Source organism: Narcine bancroftii, chromosome 7, assembly GCF_036971445.1.
Source record: "Narcine bancroftii isolate sNarBan1 chromosome 7, sNarBan1.hap1, whole genome shotgun sequence".
Classification (NCBI taxonomy): Eukaryota; Metazoa; Chordata; class Chondrichthyes; order Torpediniformes; family Narcinidae; genus Narcine; species Narcine bancroftii.
Genome location: NC_091475.1, coordinates 177,544,650 through 177,561,152, shown reverse-complemented (window position 1 = coordinate 177,561,152; position 16,503 = coordinate 177,544,650). Strand labels below are relative to the sequence as shown.

The 16,503-nt window shown below is 43.6% G+C and overlaps 1 protein-coding gene across 14 annotated transcripts in view; it reads right to left on the bottom strand.

Moving 5' to 3' along the window:
* Positions 1-16,503, bottom strand: part of wasf3b (WASP family member 3b) — a 246,852-nt gene that overhangs the window by 136,709 nt on the left and 93,640 nt on the right. For 12 of the 14 annotated variants that reach the window (XR_011342254.1, XR_011342250.1, XR_011342249.1 and 9 more), the window contains exon 11: positions 3,928-4,064. The exons of the other annotated variants lie outside the window; for them this stretch is intronic. The gene's annotated coding sequence lies outside the window, so the exon portion shown is untranslated. The remainder of the gene's footprint in view (positions 1-3,927; positions 4,065-16,503) is intronic. 14 annotated transcript variants of the gene reach the window in all.

Genomic DNA, 16,503 nt, shown 5'->3' with positions numbered 1-16,503 from the left:
ATATAACATTTATTACTATTGTCCGATCAATGACACTTATAAATTGTAACTTTGAATCTGTGATACTCTAAGCACACTCAGGGAATTGAATTGAAGACATCATTACTGAGGCTCAGGGTGGTTAAAACGGAGAAAAACAAAAGAAGAGGTCCTTTACAGAGTCTACGCTCGGAATGTGCATAACAAGAGATGCAATCAGATAGCCAATGCTGAGGTTTAGATTTCCATGGCAACAGGTCTTGCCTGTCTTGAGAAGAGTTTTTTTTTACATAATAAGTGTTGGGAGCTGCTTCTTGCTGGTTGCAGTAATGGTGCTGTGTGAAAACAGTAATGAGTTTGTAGTAGTCTGTTGATGAGTGTTTCAAGACTTTTCCTGTGAAAGGGGGTGGGGGGTGGTGTTGGGAGAGCTCAAAAGATAGATTAGTCAAGGGCCATCTCCAGTGGGGGAGGATTATCACATGGGAAACAAAAAAAGAGAAGGTTAAACGGTACTTGGTTATTATTTCACTCAAGCAACAATATAGACATTCTCCTCTGACTTCGTTTAGGCAATTGAGCTCAACATTTGAGGACAAAAGAGGAAGCGGTCATTGTCAGAGTAGGCTGAATCAAAGTAGGAAGGCTCTAGCTCAACAGGCTTTGATGAGAACAGGTAAGGGATGAGGAATAATTGGAGTTGAAGACAAAAAGGGCCACCCTATTTGAGGAACAAATAGGATTCATCAGGTAGGCACAGGTAAAGGTAGGTTTTTTTTTTAAGATATATTTTGTTCATCTAGTCATAGACAGTAGGAATAGCAGTCAAAGCAAGGGAATGCTCCTCTTGCAGAATGTGGGTTGTCAGGGAGGCCAACAGTATGCCCGACGACTTCATCTGTGAGTTGTGCATCCAGCTGCAGCTCCAGACAAGCAGAGTTAGAGAATTGGAGCTGGAGTTGGATGAGCTCTGGATCATTCGTGAGGCAGAGGGGGTGATAGACAGGAGTTACCACACCAACTGAAAGTGTAGGTTAAAGGGCATAAACTGGTGTTTGATTCTGAGAGCTTTAGACATCAGACAGTCCAAAAACTCAATCTTCAAGTGTATCCCACTAATTATCGTATTTTTTAAGTGTCCCATATGCAGTCTATAAATATTCAAAAACATTGTATGGTTCATTTATCCTTGCAGGAGGAGGAATTCTGTAAGTTCAGAATGTATGTACTTGAGAATTTATGTGTTCCGCTTCTGTAGGGTCTTGACTTTGTTAAGGGCCCAGAGGACCCCAAAACCCAGCAGCAATAGAAATTCATCAAAACAAATGGTTACTTAAACAAAAGTTGATTTTAATTATCTTTAAAAATGAAAGCAGGGTCAAACTCTAACTTATTACTATTAACTTAACCACCTTCCAATTCTGTGAAGGTGTAGGTAATGTGTGTATAAGTTCAGAAAAGTTCTTTGATTCACAGCCCAATCTCACTCCTCCAAGTTCACTGGTTGCAGGCAATTTTTATACTGTGCACAGAATTTAACATTTATGAATTTCACCAGGCTTTGGTGCTTGAAAGTTAAATGGTTGCTAGTCAGGAAGGTTCTTGTCAGTTTTCAGAGAGAGATTTGTTGCTCGTTGGACACAAACTGATTCCATCCTATCAGCCACTTCAGTGTCTTACCAAAGAAACTTGGCCCATCAGGATTTTCCAGATGATAACCTCTTTCTTTCAGGTCATCACAGAGTTTCTTTTCTGTTTCCCTTATTTCAAGGGAAACATTATACAGCCAGTCATCTCCTCTTGTATGGACCACAAGAGTTTTGAACAGGCTGAACTACAAACTCACAACCAGTCTTCAAAATGTGGTTTTTCCACAAACCTGCCAGCTTATCATGTTCCAGTCCCTGCTGCTGCTACTGAACTGTAGAAATAAATTCTCTCTCACTCAGGAAAAAAAACACATGATCCTCTTAGGACAGAAAACTACACTGAGATAAATCACAGCACTAGACCCAAACTTCTGAATTTGTTCATCTGTTGCTTTCCAAAACAATAATCCATTACTCCACAGCATGTCCAATTAACACCTGCTTGTGAAATTTCTATAGGCATTATTCAAAGTTTTTGCAAAGGCATTTGGAGCTTGGACTGTCTGACTTGAGCAGAGCTTTGGCATTTTAAATGAGATCTGTGTTGTGAAGTATTTATATCTGTGACCTAACTTAAGAAAACCCACAATTGATCTCCTTTAAATATCTATATACAATATAAAATATAACAATCTGTCACCACTTCTTGTGCCACTTTAAAAACGTGAACCTGGAGTTCAGTGAACTGAGATTCACTGGTGGTCTGCCCCCATCTACCCATATATAACCCTGGTTTCCTGCCTAAAACCTGAGCACCTCTGAAGACCACTGTAAGACCTTACCCTCAGTTATAAACTAATAAAAGCATTTGTTCTCCCTCCAGTCGTGAGAGCCTTTATTCACGCTACAGTTTTATTAGCTTATTCCCTAAACAATGGAAGCGCTACTCATGCCAGGTACGCTGCTGATAGACCCTCTGTCCCCCGACGTGGCAGAGGAGTTCACGTACTGGCTAGACTGCTTCCAGGCCTACCTGAACGCAACTAGAGACGTCTTCCACACAGATGAATTCCGGAGGTCCGCATTCATTTCGAGGGTAGGAACGAAAAGGTATGCAGTCATCAGAGACTGCACTACATATGACGCTGCCATCAAGGCTTTGAAGGCTCGGTACCTGAAGTTGTAAAACAAGGTCCTAGCGAGGCATCAACTCACTCTACGTCGCCAATGGCCAGGAGAGACCATCGATGACTACCTGCTGGATCTGTGGATGCTTGCCAAGGAGTGCAAGTACGAAGCGGCTACAGGCCATGTTCATGAAGAACAGATCCGGGACACTCTAGTTGCAGGGGTCTGCTCGAGCTATGAGGCAGCGATTGCTTAAGTCGGGTAAGAAGGACGGGGCAAATCACATTGAACTGGCCAAATCATTGGAACAAGCTCAAGAACAATGACCTCACTCACCCAGGTGACCCCTTCCAAGGACCGGCTGCTTCCACTACCCCAGCCCTAATGGCTGCCACTTCCTGTGCTAAAGAGTGCTACCGTGCTAGGGAGTGCTTTTTCTGCAGCAAGAGTCAGTGTGTTCCAGCTGTGGCAAGAAAGGACATTGGGCAAGGGTTTGCCCCGCGAGGGGAAGCCCGAGAAAGTCCGTAGCCTGCACTGCTCCCGGATCCGACTCCAGCCCAAGCAGTCTGCCCTGAATTCACCCAAGCCCAATTACTGCGCTACATGCCATCAGAGGGTGGCAATGAGGAAATGGCACGAAAAGGCTCAGCAACCATTTTGCCACGACTCAAATTCAAACTCAGTGCCATCATCAGAGGAGGAGGAAGGAGGGCAGCCATCTTTTCTTGACATGAGGTCAATGCCATCTTACCCACAGGCAACCCAGGATGGTGGGGGCCACTCGAGTGAAGAGCATGGAGTTTCCGGGTTCCTAACCTCGATGATTCGAGATCAGTACAGACCTCACCAGCTCAGCAACTCCACAATGACTGTGAAGGTAAATGGACATTCCACTAAATGTCTAATCAACACAGGCTCTACTGAAAGCCTCATAGACTCACAGACTGTGCAAGAATAGGACCTAAAGATGTATCCTTCCAATTATTGCATATTCCAGTCACATTTTATGCATATTCAACATTTGTCATTTGAAGGGGGGGGGGGAATTTTGTAAGATTTTCCTGTCTGTACTTGATGAAATGTGTGATCCGGTGCTGTTGGGTCTAGACTTCTTAAAAGCGTGACCTTGAAGTTTCTGGTCCACTCCCCCTATAAAGGTTCAGAACGAAGGGCCTCCAAGATCAGAACCCACATGCAGCCTCTAAATATCGACAACCCCTCCCCCCCGTCTCACCTCTCTTCCAGAGTCTGTCCTCTGACTGCAAACCTATTGCTATCAAGAGCAAGAGGTTCAGCACAGCAGACGGAGATTTCATGCAGTCTGAGGCAAAACGTCTGTTCGGTGAAGGTATTATCGAACCCAGCCCCAGCCTGTGGAGAGCATAAGTGGTAGTGGTAAAAGGGGAAACTAGTAATTGACTATAGCCAAATCATTAATCGGTACACGCTCCTGGACGCATACCCCCTCCCTCGAATTTCAGACATGGTGAATGATATTGTGCAGTATCGGGTCTAATTGACCTGAACCTGCTTATCACCAGCAGCCAATCCATTCCAAGAACTGTCCATATATGCCAATTCTATAAATTCCAGAGAGTCCCTTTTGGTATTACTAACAGGGTTTCTATCTTCCAGAAGCAGATGGACAGAATCCTGGATGGGTATGGGTTGAAGGCTACCTTCCCTTACCTCAATAATGTCACCATCTGTAGCCCCACCTTAGAAGACCATGACTCCAACCTCCATGCGATGAAAGTCCTGAACCTCACATAACTCTAGCAAGGGTATGTTCAGGACTAAACATCTGGCTATCCTTGGCTACGTGCTGGAGAATGGCTTGATTGGCCCCGACCCTGATAGGATGTGCCCCCCCGTTACCAGGACTACAAAAGCTTTGAGGAGATGCCTGGGGTTTTTCTCGTATTAAGCCCAATAATACGCTGATAAGGTTCGCCCTATTTTAAAAGCCACTAATTTCCCCCTCTTGGCTGAAGCCCAAATGGCTTTTAACTACGTCTGAAATCATATTGTGAAAGCTGCCATGCATGAGGTGGACGAGAATGTACCTTTCCAAGTGGAAAGCGACGCTTTGGACAAAGCCCTGGCCGCTACCCTCAACCAGGTGGGCAGGCCAGTTGCTTCCCCCCCCCCCCCCCACCTGGACATTGCAAGGCCATGAGCTCTGAAACCACTCTGTGGAAAAAGCGGCTCAAGCTATTGTAGAAGCAGTGAGGCACTGGAGACACTACCTGGCTGGTAGGAAATTTACACTTCTCACTGACTAGCACTTTGATGCAATGATGTTTAATAATGTCAAGAGGCAGAGAATAAAAAAAATGACAAAATTGCTAGGTGGAGGATCAAGCTCTCCACCTACAATTATGACATTGCCTATTGGCCATGAGCCCTTAATGACCCTCCAGATGCCTTATCCAGAGGAAGGTGTGCCTCTGCACACACCGGCCAACTCCGGTCTCTGCATAATGAACTTTGCCATCCAGGGGTCACCCGCATGGCTCATTTTGTCAAGGCGCGCAATCTGCCCTACTCCATGGAAGATGTCAGAGAAATGATCAGGTCTTGCCAAGTCTGCGCGGAGTGCAAACTGCATTTCTACCGCAACGCAAAGGTGCGTCTGATCAAGTCATCCAGGCCCTTTGAATGGATCTGTGTCGATTTTAAGGGACCTCTCCCTTCCACTAATGGGAACATTTTTTCCTATCGTTGATGAGTACTCCCGCTTCCCGTTCGCCATTCCTTGTCTAGACACATCCACTTCATCAGTCATATAGACAGACCCTAGATTCTATTTTCACCCTGTTCGGATATCCGGGCTATATTCATAGCATCCAGGGCTCATTCTTCATCAGTGACGAGCTACATCAATACCTGCTGGTGAGGGGCATCGCATCCAGCAGGACTACGAGCTACAACACCCAGGGGAATAGGCAAGCTACAAAGGAAAGCACCAGTCTGAAAGGCTGTCAAACAGGCCCTGAAGTCAAGATGCCTTTCAGACTCACACTGGCAGGAAGTCCTTCCTATGGTGCTCCATTCCATCCAGTCGCTACTATGTACCGCAACCAACGCTACTCCTCACGAGCTCTTATTCAATTTTGAAAGAAGGTTGGCATCAGGAACTACACTCCCAACATAGTTTACAATTCCTGGTCTGGTCCTTCTCAGGAAGCACATGAGAAGCAAGACTCACCCCCCCGGTGGAAAGGGTGAAACTGCTTCCACGCCAATCCTATGTACGCCTGGATGGGGGAGAGGACACAGTCTCCATTAGGGACATGGCACCCACCGGAACAGAGGGTCCATTGCCTCAAGTGCCCTGCAAGCCACAGAGCTCATTCCCACCACCCCCAGTCAGGGTCTCAGGGAATCCAGTTCAGGAGGAAAGTGCATCCCCCTCCACCGTAGATCAAGAAACCCTGCCCGCCACTCCTTCCCCACAAGGGGACCAGGAGACTCAATGAGCCCAAGGCTCTCCTGTGCCTAGGCGCTCCACCAGAATCTCCAGATCCCCAGACCACTTACATTTGTAAATAATTATATTTTTACAGATTATTTTTCTGAATCAATGTTCTCTGTCTTCATCCACAGACCCTAAATTCTGCAGGAAGGGGTGAATGCAGATTAACTGGTGGTGTGTTATATTGATGGCTGGCTCCGCCTGCATCTACCCATATATAACCCTGGTTTCCCACCTAAACCCTGAGCCCCTCTGAAGACCACTGTTAGACCCTACCCTCAGTTATAAGCTAATAAAAGCATATGTTCTCCCTCCAGTTGTGAGAGGTTTTATTCATGTTACAAGGAGTATTCTTGTCCTCTCCCTCCCATTATGGTTTGGAACAGAAGGTCCCAAAACTCTGATGCCATTCGCTGTCTCTCCACACGGAATATAGATCCAGCTCCTCTTTTCCCGAATCCAAGTACCAATTGCTACAAAAAGCAGACGCTACGGGGCAGAGGACAAGGCATTCATCAAAGCTGAGACACAGCGACTGCTTGATGAGAACATTATCATCCACAGTACCAGTCCATGAAGAACACAGGTGGTGGTTGTAAAAGGGGAAGAAGAGTTCAGGCTAGTAATTGACTATAGCCAAACTATTAATCGTTTTACACGACTGGATGCATACCCCCTCTCTTGTATTTTGGACATGGTGAATGAAATTGCGCAGTACAAGGTTTATTCAACCATCGACCTTAAAGCTGCTTATCACCAGTTGCCAATCCATTCCAGGACCATCCCTACACTGCTTTTGAGGCGAATGAGAGATTCTATCAGTTCCAGAGTGATCTCAATCTTCCAGAGACAAATTCGTTCACCATTCGGTCCATCTAATTTGAAAGCCAGCTACCCCTACCTCGACAATGTTACCATTTTTGGCCACTCTCTGGAGAACCATGACACCAATGTTCAGAATTTCCTCCATGCAGCCAAGGCCAGGAATCTCACAACATGTGTGTGTTCAGGGCTAAACACTTAGCCATGTTGAGCTACATGGTGGAAAATGGCATCATTGGTCTTGACCCCAACAAATCTTGAGGTCCATGAAAGCTTTGAGGTCGTGCCTGGGCTTCTTCTCATATTATGCCCAGTGGGTTCGTCAATATGTAGACAAGGTTTGTCCCCTCTTAAATACCGCTTCCTTTCCACTAACAGCTGAAGCTTCAAACTGCTTTCAACTACATCAGAAGCCACATTGTGAAGGCCACCATGCATGCAGTGGACTAGAGTGTACCATTCCAGGTGGAAACTGATGCCTCAGACGTAGTCCTAGCTGCGACTCAATCAGGTGGATAGACCAGTTGCAATTTTTTTCCAGGACCCTATAAGGTCACAAACTTCAGAATCCATCAATGGAGAAAGAGGCCATCAGGCACTGGAGGCACTACCTGGTGGGCATGAAATTCACACTCCTCACAAACCAGCGATCAGTGCCATTTATGTTCAACAATACAAAACGTGGTAAAATTAAAAATGATAAAAATCGCTTGGTGGCGGATCGAACTCTCCACATACAACTACAATATAGTCTACTGACCTGATTCCCTCTGTGAGCCTCCAGATGCCCTGTCCATAGGAAGCTGGGCCTCTGCACACATTGGCCAGCTGTGGTCATTGCATAATGAGCTTTGCCACCCAGGCATCACTCGAATGGCTCATTTCGTCAAGGCACGCAATTCACCCTACTCCATTGAGGATGTCAGGAAAATGACCAGGTCCTGCCGGATCTGCGCTGAGTGCAAACTGCACTTCTACCACCCCAGCAAAGCACACCTGATAAAGGCATCCCAGCCCTTTGAATGACTCAGTGTCGATTTCAAGTGACCTCTCCCCTCACAGTCATTGACGAGTACTCTCGTTTCCTGTTCGCCATTCCCTGCCCGGCTCTGACCATGCCCATGATCAAAGCCCTCCGCAACCTCTTCACCTTGTTTGGATACCCCAGTTATATTCATAGTGATCGGAGGTCCTCATTCATGACCTAGGGTATGGCCACAAGCAGGACCACCAGCCACAACTCCTGCAGGAACAGGCAGGTGGAAAGTGAGAACAGCATGATCTTGAGGGCAATCCTCTTGGCCCTCAAGTCAAGATGGATGCTAGTCTCCCACTGGCAAGAGGTTCTTCCAGAAAACCTGGTCCCTACTCTGTACTGCTAAAATCACCACCCTACATGAGAAACTGTTCTCAGTCCCTAGGAAGTCAGCATCGGGAACTACTCTGCCAGTCTGGCTGATGACCCCAGGGTTGGTACTACTCTGCAGACACATTAGGACTCAAAAGGCAGACCTGCTAGTCAAAGAAATGCATTTCCTGCATACAAATCCCCAATACGCCCATGTACAGTATCCAGACTGGGCACGAAGACACAGTGTCAGTCCAGGACCGGGCTCGAGCAGGAGTCTCAGCAGAGAAGGTGCACCCAGAAATCCTGACCAGCAAGTACCATATAATGTCCAGACAAATTTCCACTCGAATCCACCACCACTACCCCTCAGGCATCAGTCCCTGCACCCCTACACCACAAACTGAACCACTAACAACCCCAGAACACGTTCGGACTAACACAGTTCAGCCCCCAGACATTTAGCCTGCCACACAGGTCACTGTCACGCAGGAGCTGCCAACGACACCACCAGTACTGCGGCGATCACGGCAGCGGATAAAGCCACCGGACCAGCTGAATCTATGAACTATGAAAGACTGAACAACAGGTAACGATGGATGCACTCCCTCATCACCCTGCCAGACTTTATTTAAAAAGGAATGAATGTGGTGGAATGTAGTAGTGCAGGTGGTGACTTCACTACACGGTATAGGCTGGCCCGCCTCCGACCCTGAAACTCCTCCCTGTAAGATTCCAAATAAAGGCTGATGCCCCTAGTCTCCTCCCTCAATACCAACCTTAGATCTGGGCCAGCAGCATGTAAAGATGTGCCTGAAATTTCAGTTTATTAAAGCCAATAATCACTTTGCGTCTGCTTGTGGTCATTGATCGTGCTACATACAGATTAAAGAGGAAGTGCTTGCTGTCTTAAAGCAACTAAGGATGGATAAATCTCCAGGGCATGATAAAATATTCCCTTAGACCGTGAGAGAAGCTAGTGTAGAAATTGCAGGGGCTCTGGCAGAAATATTTAAAATGTTCTTGGCCACGTGTGATGCCAGGGGATTGGAGAGTAGCTCACATTGTTCCGTTGTTCAAAAAAGGGTTCAAAGATAACCTTGGAAATTATTTGCCAGTGAACCTAATGTCAGTAGCAGGTAAATTATTGGAAGGTGTTTGAAGAGATCACATATACAATTATTTGGATAGCCAGTAACTTATTAAGGAGTCAACATGGCTTTTTGGGTGGTAGGTCATGTTTAACCAAACATTTAGAGTTTTTTGAAGAAGTTACCAGGAAAGATGATGAAGGAAAGGCTGTGGATGTTGTCTACATGGACTTTAGTAAGGCCTTTGACAAGGTCCTGTGTGGGAGGTTAGTTAAGAAGGTTCAGAAGCTAGGTATTCATGGTGAAGTATTGAACTTGATTCGACAATGGCTGGACGGGAGAAGCCAGAGATAGTGGTGGGTGATTGCTTCTCAGACTGGAGGCCTGTGACTAGTGGTGCGCCTCAGGGATCAGTGCTGGGGCCATTGTTGTTTGTCATCTATATCAATGATCTGGATGATAATGTGGTAAATTGAATCAGCAAGTTTACAGATGACACTAAGACTGTAAGTGTTGTGGACAGCAAAGAAGGTTTTCAAAGCTTGCAGAGGGATCTGGACCAGCTGGAAAAATGGGCTGAAAAATGGCAGATGGAATTTAATGCAGACAAGTGTGAGGTTTTGCATTTTGGAAGGACAAACCAAGAAAGGACATAGACAGTAAATGGTAGGGCACTGAGGAATGTGGTAGAACAGAGGGATCTGGGAATACAGATTCATAATTCCATGAAAGTAGCATCACAGGTGGATAGGGTTGTAAAGAGCTTGTGGCATATTGACTTTTATAAATCAGACTACAGAAATTTGGATTTTATGTATCAGGTATATTTTGTTGGATGCTGTTGAGGGAGATGACCTGACAGAAGCTGGCAGCAGTGACCAGGTCGCTGGCACTGAGCCTGGCATGGTGGACCAAAAGGTAAAGAGGAATGCAGTGGTCATTGGGGACTCCATTGTCAGAAATACAGACAGGAGATTCTGTGAGCCAGATAGATATGCCCGCATGGTGTGCTGCCTCCCTGGTGCAAGGGATATCTCAAATCGGGTCCAGGGTATTCTAAAAGGGAGATGTGGGGGGGCTGGTAGTCATGGTGGGGAGCTGGCTGATGGAGGACCTCAGTTTTCTTCAGGCTGACTTCCAGGCCAAACATTTTGGCAGTTTCCGCAAAGCAGGACGTCAAGCGCTGAAGAGCTGGCTCTGAATGGGCAACTAAAGCGGCATCGTCTGCAAAGAGTAGTTCACGGACAAGTTTCTCTTGTGTCTTGGTGTGAGCTTGTAGGCGCCTCAGATTGAAGAGACTGCCAATGTAAACAGCGTCTTCATTGTTGAGGTCTTTCATAGCTTGGTTCAGCATCATGCTGAAGAAGATTGAAAAGAGGGTTGGTGCTAGAACACAGCCTTGCTTCACGCCATTGTTAATGGAGAAGGGTTCAGAGAGCTCATTGCTGTATCTGACCGAACCTTGTTGGTTTTCGTGCAGTTGGATAATCATGTTGAGGAACTTTGGGGGACATCCGATGCGCTCTAGTATTTGCCAAAGCCCTTTCATGCTCACGGTGTCGAAGGCTTTGGTGAGGTCAACAAAGGTGATGTAGAGTCCTTTGGGCACACAAAACTCAAAACGGTCAACCAGTTTACCTATCTCGGCTGCACCATTTCATCAGATGCAAGGATCGACAATGAGATAGACAACAGGCTCGCCAAGGCAAATAGCGCCTTTGGAACACTACACAAAAGAGTCTGGAAAAACAACAAACTGAAAAACCTCACAAAGATAAGCGTATACAGAGCCGTTGTCATACCCACACTCCTGTTCGGCTCCGAATCATGGGTCCTCTACCGGCATCACCTACGGCTCCTAGAACGCTTCCACCAGCGTTGTCTCCGCTCCATCCTCAACATCCATTGGAGCGCTTTCATCCCTAACGTCGAAGTACTCGAGATGGCAGAGGTCGACAGCATCGAGTCCACGCTGCTGAAGATCCAGCTGTGCTGGGTGGGTCACGTCTCCAGAATGGAGGACCATCGCCTTCCCAAGATCGTGTTATATGGCGAGCTCTCCACTGGTCACCGTGACAGAGGTGCACCAAAGAAAAGGTACAAGGACTGCCTAAAGAAATCTCTTGGTGCCTGCCACATTGACCACCGCCAGTGGGCTGATTATCGCCTCAAACCGTGCATCTTGGCGCCTCACAGTTTGGCGGGCAGCAACCTCCTTTGAAGAAGACTGCAGAGCCCACCTCACTGACAAAAGGCAAAGGAGGAAAATCCCAACACCCAACCCCAACCAACCAATTTTCCCCTGCAGCCGCTGCAACCGTGTCTGCCTGTCCCGCATCAGACTTGTCAGCCACAAACGAGCCTACAGCTGACGTGGACTTTTTACCCCCTCCATAAATCTTCATCCGCGAAGCCAAGCCAAAGATTCTAAAAGGGGAAGGCGAACAGCCTGATGTCTTGGTACATGTGGGGACCAATGACATAGATAAAAAGGAGGAAGTACTGAAAAAGGATTACATAGAGCTAGGACAGAAACTAAGAAATAGGACAGCCAGGGTGGTGATCTCTAGTTTGCTACCTGTGCTAAGTGCAACTGAAGACAAAAATGGAAGGTTAAGAAAAATGAATGTGTGGCTGAGGGGCTGGTGTAAAGGACAGGGTTTTGGCTTCTTGGATCATTGGGATCTTTTTTGGGGAAGGCATGACCTCTACAAGAAGGATGGGTTACACCAAAACCCAAAAGGGGTCAATATATTGGCAGCTAGGTTTGGTACAGCCGTCGGGTGCGGTTTAAACTAATTTGGCAGGGGGGTGGGAACCTGTATGATAGGGCAAAGGACAGAAAAGATAAAACAGGAAAAGTTAGGTTAGGCAGCGAAAGTAAAAAATCAGAAAGAGCAAGGAGGGTGAAAAAAGCAAATCTGAAGGCTTTATATCATAATGCAAGAAGCATTCGGAACAAGGTAGATGAATTAGCTGTGGAAATTGAGATAAATATGATTTGATTGGGATTACAGAAACATGGCTGCAGGGTGGCAAGCCTGGGAACTTAACATCCCGGGGTATATGATATTTAGGAGGGATCAGCAAGAAAGGAAAGGGGGTGGGGTAGTATTGATGGTGAGAGAAGGGACCGACACGATTGACAGGAAAGATATTAACTCAGAAGATGCGGAATCTATATGGGTAGAACTGAGGAATAGCAAGGGGCGGAAAACGTTAGTGGGGGTGGTGTATAGGCCTCCAAATAGTAGTGTAGAGGTGAGGGAAGGCATGAAAAGAGAAATTAGAAAAGTGTGCAATAAGGTAACAGCTGTCATCATGGGAGACTTTAATTTGCATATAGATTGGACTAGTCAAATTGGTAAAAATACAGAGGAGGAGGAATTCCTTGAATGTTTACGGGATGGTTATCTAGACCAATATGTCGAGGAACCAACTTGGGAGCAGGCCATTTTAGATTGGGTATTATGCAATGATAAGGGACTAATCAGCAATCTTGTTGTGCGAGGCCCTTTGGGTAGGAGCGATCACAATATGATCGAATTCTCACTCGACATGGAGAGTGATGAAATTAAAAACGAGACTAAAGTCCTGAATTTAAATAAAGGGAATTATGATGGTATGAGACGGGAGTTGAGTAAGATTGATTGGGTGGTGTTTATGGGGGAGTTGACTGTGGATAGACAATGGAAAGCATTCACAGATCTAATGGAGAAATTGCAAAAATCATTTATACCGGTTTGGTATAAAAATAAACCAAAAAAGTGACTCAACCGTGGATAACAAGGGAAATTAGAAACAGCATTGGGTCCAAAGAGAGAGCATATCAATTGGCCAAAAAAAGTACCGCAACCAAAGACTGGGAGCAGTTCAAGATGCAGCAAAGGAGGACAAAGGGATTAATCAAGAGAGCAAAAATAAATTACGAAAGTAAGCTTGCGGCAAATATAAAAACTGACTGCAAAAGCTTTTATAAATATGTCAAGAGGAAAAGATTGGTGAAATCCAGAGTAGGTCCTTTGCAGTCGGAATCAGGGGAATATATAATGGGGAATAAGGAAATGGCAGACCAATTAAATTCTTACTTTAGTTCTGTTTTTACAAGAGAGGATAGAAATAACATCCCAAGGATGTTGGGAAACAGAGACTAATGCAAGGGAGGAACTGAAAGAAATCAGTATCTCTAAGGACATGGTCTTGGGGAAATTGATGGGATTGAAGGCAGATAAATCCCAAGGGCCTGATAATCTACATCCTAGGGTACTCAAGGAAGTGGCCATTCAGATAGCAGATGCTTTTTTTTTTAATTTTTATTTTTCACATCATAAATCACATTAACCATGGTACACACTTTTTCCTTCACAGTGCCATTTTCTCCCCCGCCCCTCCCTGCTCCCATCCCACCCTCCCTACCTCCCCCCTCCCGTCCATTTAAGGTATACAATCTAGGATACATTAAACCAGTCTGACAATGTTGTCATTCAATAAAAATACACCAGAAATTCTACTGAGTCCATTCTTTTCATTTCCTTTTCCTTCCGTTAACTTAGGTAATATTTGTCCCCGGTAGGTTTTCGCTATTGTATTTAATGTAAGGCTCCCATATTTGTTCGAATATTTCAATATTATTTCTTAAACTATATGTTATTTTTTCTAATGGAATACATTTATTCATTTCTATATATCATTGTTGTATTTTCAAATTATCTTCCAATTTCCAGGTTGACATAATACATTTTTTTGCTACGGCTAGAGCTATCTTAACAAATCTTTTTTGTGCATCCTCCAAATCAATTCCAAATTCTTTGTTTTTTATGTTACTTAGGAGAAAGATCTCTGGATTCTTTGGTTTATTGTTTTCTGTTATTTTATTTAATATCTGATTGAGATCTTCCCAAAATTTTTCTACTTTCTCACATGTCCAGATTGCATGAATTGTTGTTCCCATTTCTTTTTTACATCGAAAACATCTATCAGATACTGTTGGGTCCCATTTATTTAACTTTTGAGGTGTAATGTATAGCCTGTGTATCCAGTTATATTGTATCATACGTAACCTCGTATTTATTGTATTTCTCATCGTTCCGGAGCATAACTTCTCCCATGTTTCCTTTTTTATCTTTATATTTAAATTTTGTTCCCATTTTTGCTTAGTTTTACCATTTGTTTCCTCATTCTCCTTTTCTTGCAGTTTAATATACATATTTGTTATAAATCTTTTGATTAACATTGTATCTGTAATCACATATTCAAGGTTACTTCCCTCTGGCAAACTCAAGCTGCTTCCTAATTTATCCTTCAAGTAGGATCTCAATTGGTAATATGCCAGCGCTGTATCTTGAGTTATATTGTACTTATCTTTCATTTGTTCAAAGGATAAGAATCTATTTCCTGAAAAACAATTTTATATTCTTTTAATCCCTTTTTTTCCCCATTCTCTAAAGGAAAGGTTATCTATTGTAAAAGGGAGTAACTTGTTTTGCGTCAATATTAGTTTTGGTAATTGATAATTTGTTTTATTTCTTTCTACATGAATCTTCTTCCAAATATTGAGGAGATGATGTAATACTGGAGAACTTCTATGTTGTACCAATTTTTCATCCCATTTATAAAATATGTGTTCAGGTATCTTTTCCCATATTTTATCTAATTCTAATCTCGTCCAATCTGGCTTTTCCCTTGTTTGATAAAAATCTGATAGGTATCTTAATTGTGCAGCTCTATAATAATTTTTAAAGTTTGGCAGTTGTAAGCCTCCTTGTTTATACCATTCTGTTAATTTATCTAGTGCTATCCTCGGTTTCCCCCCTCTCCATAAAAATTTCCTTATTATTTTCTTTAACTCCTTGAAGAATTTCTCTGTCAGTTGTATTGGCAATGCCTGAAATAAGTGTACTATCCTTGGAAAAATGTTCATTTTAATACAGTTTATCCTTCCTATTAGTGTAAGTGGTAAATCTTTCCAATGCTCTAAATCGTCCTGTAAGTTTTTCATTAGTGGATAATAATTGAGTTTATATAGTTGGCCGAGATTTTTGTTTATTTGTACACCTAGGTATCTTATTGCTTGCATTTGCCATCTAAATGGTGATTCCTTCTTAAATTTTGAAAAATCCACATTATTCATAGGCATTGCTTCACTTTTATTTACATTTATCTTGTAACCCGACACTTCTCCATATTCCTTCAATTTCTTATATAATTCTTTTATTGATAGTTCTGGTTCTGTTAAGTACACTATAAAATCATCCGCAAATAAACTGATTTTATATTCCTTGTCTTTTATTTTAATTCCTTTTATATTATTATCTGTTCTTATCAATTCTGCTAGTGGTTCTATAGCTAACGCAAACAATAAAGGTGAAAGTGGGCATCCCTGCCGTGTTGACCTGCTTAAGTTAAATTGCTTTGATACATGTCCATTTACTGTCACTTTCACTAACGGTCCCTTATATAATGCTTTAATCCAATTAATATACTTCTCCGGTAAACTGAATTTTTGCAATACTTTGAACAAATAATTCCATTCTACTCTGTCAAAGGCCTTCTCTGCGTCTAAAGCAACTGCTACTGTAGGTGCTTTATTCCCTTCTACTGCATGAATTAAGTTAATAAATTTACAAATATTGTCTGTTGTGCGTCTTTTTTTGATAAATCCAGTTTGGTCTAAATTTACCATTTTCGGTACATACTCTGCTAATATGTTTGCTAATAGTTTAGCTATTATCTTATAATCTGTGTTAAGTAAAGATATTGGTCTATATGACGCTGGTGAGAGTGGATCTTTCGCTTGCTTTAGTATTACTGTAATTATTGCTGTTTTACATGAATCTGGTAAGCTTTGTGTTTTATCAATCTGGTTGATTACTTCCAGGAGGGGAGAAATTAATAAGTCTTTAAATGTTTTGTAGAATTCTATTGGGAATCCATCCTCTCCTGGTGTCTTATTATTTGGTAATTTTTTTATTATCTCTTGTATTTCTACTATTCCAAATGGCTCTGTTAATTTATTTTGTTCCTCTATTTGTAGTTTTGGTAGTTCAATTTTAGTCAGAAATTCATCTATTT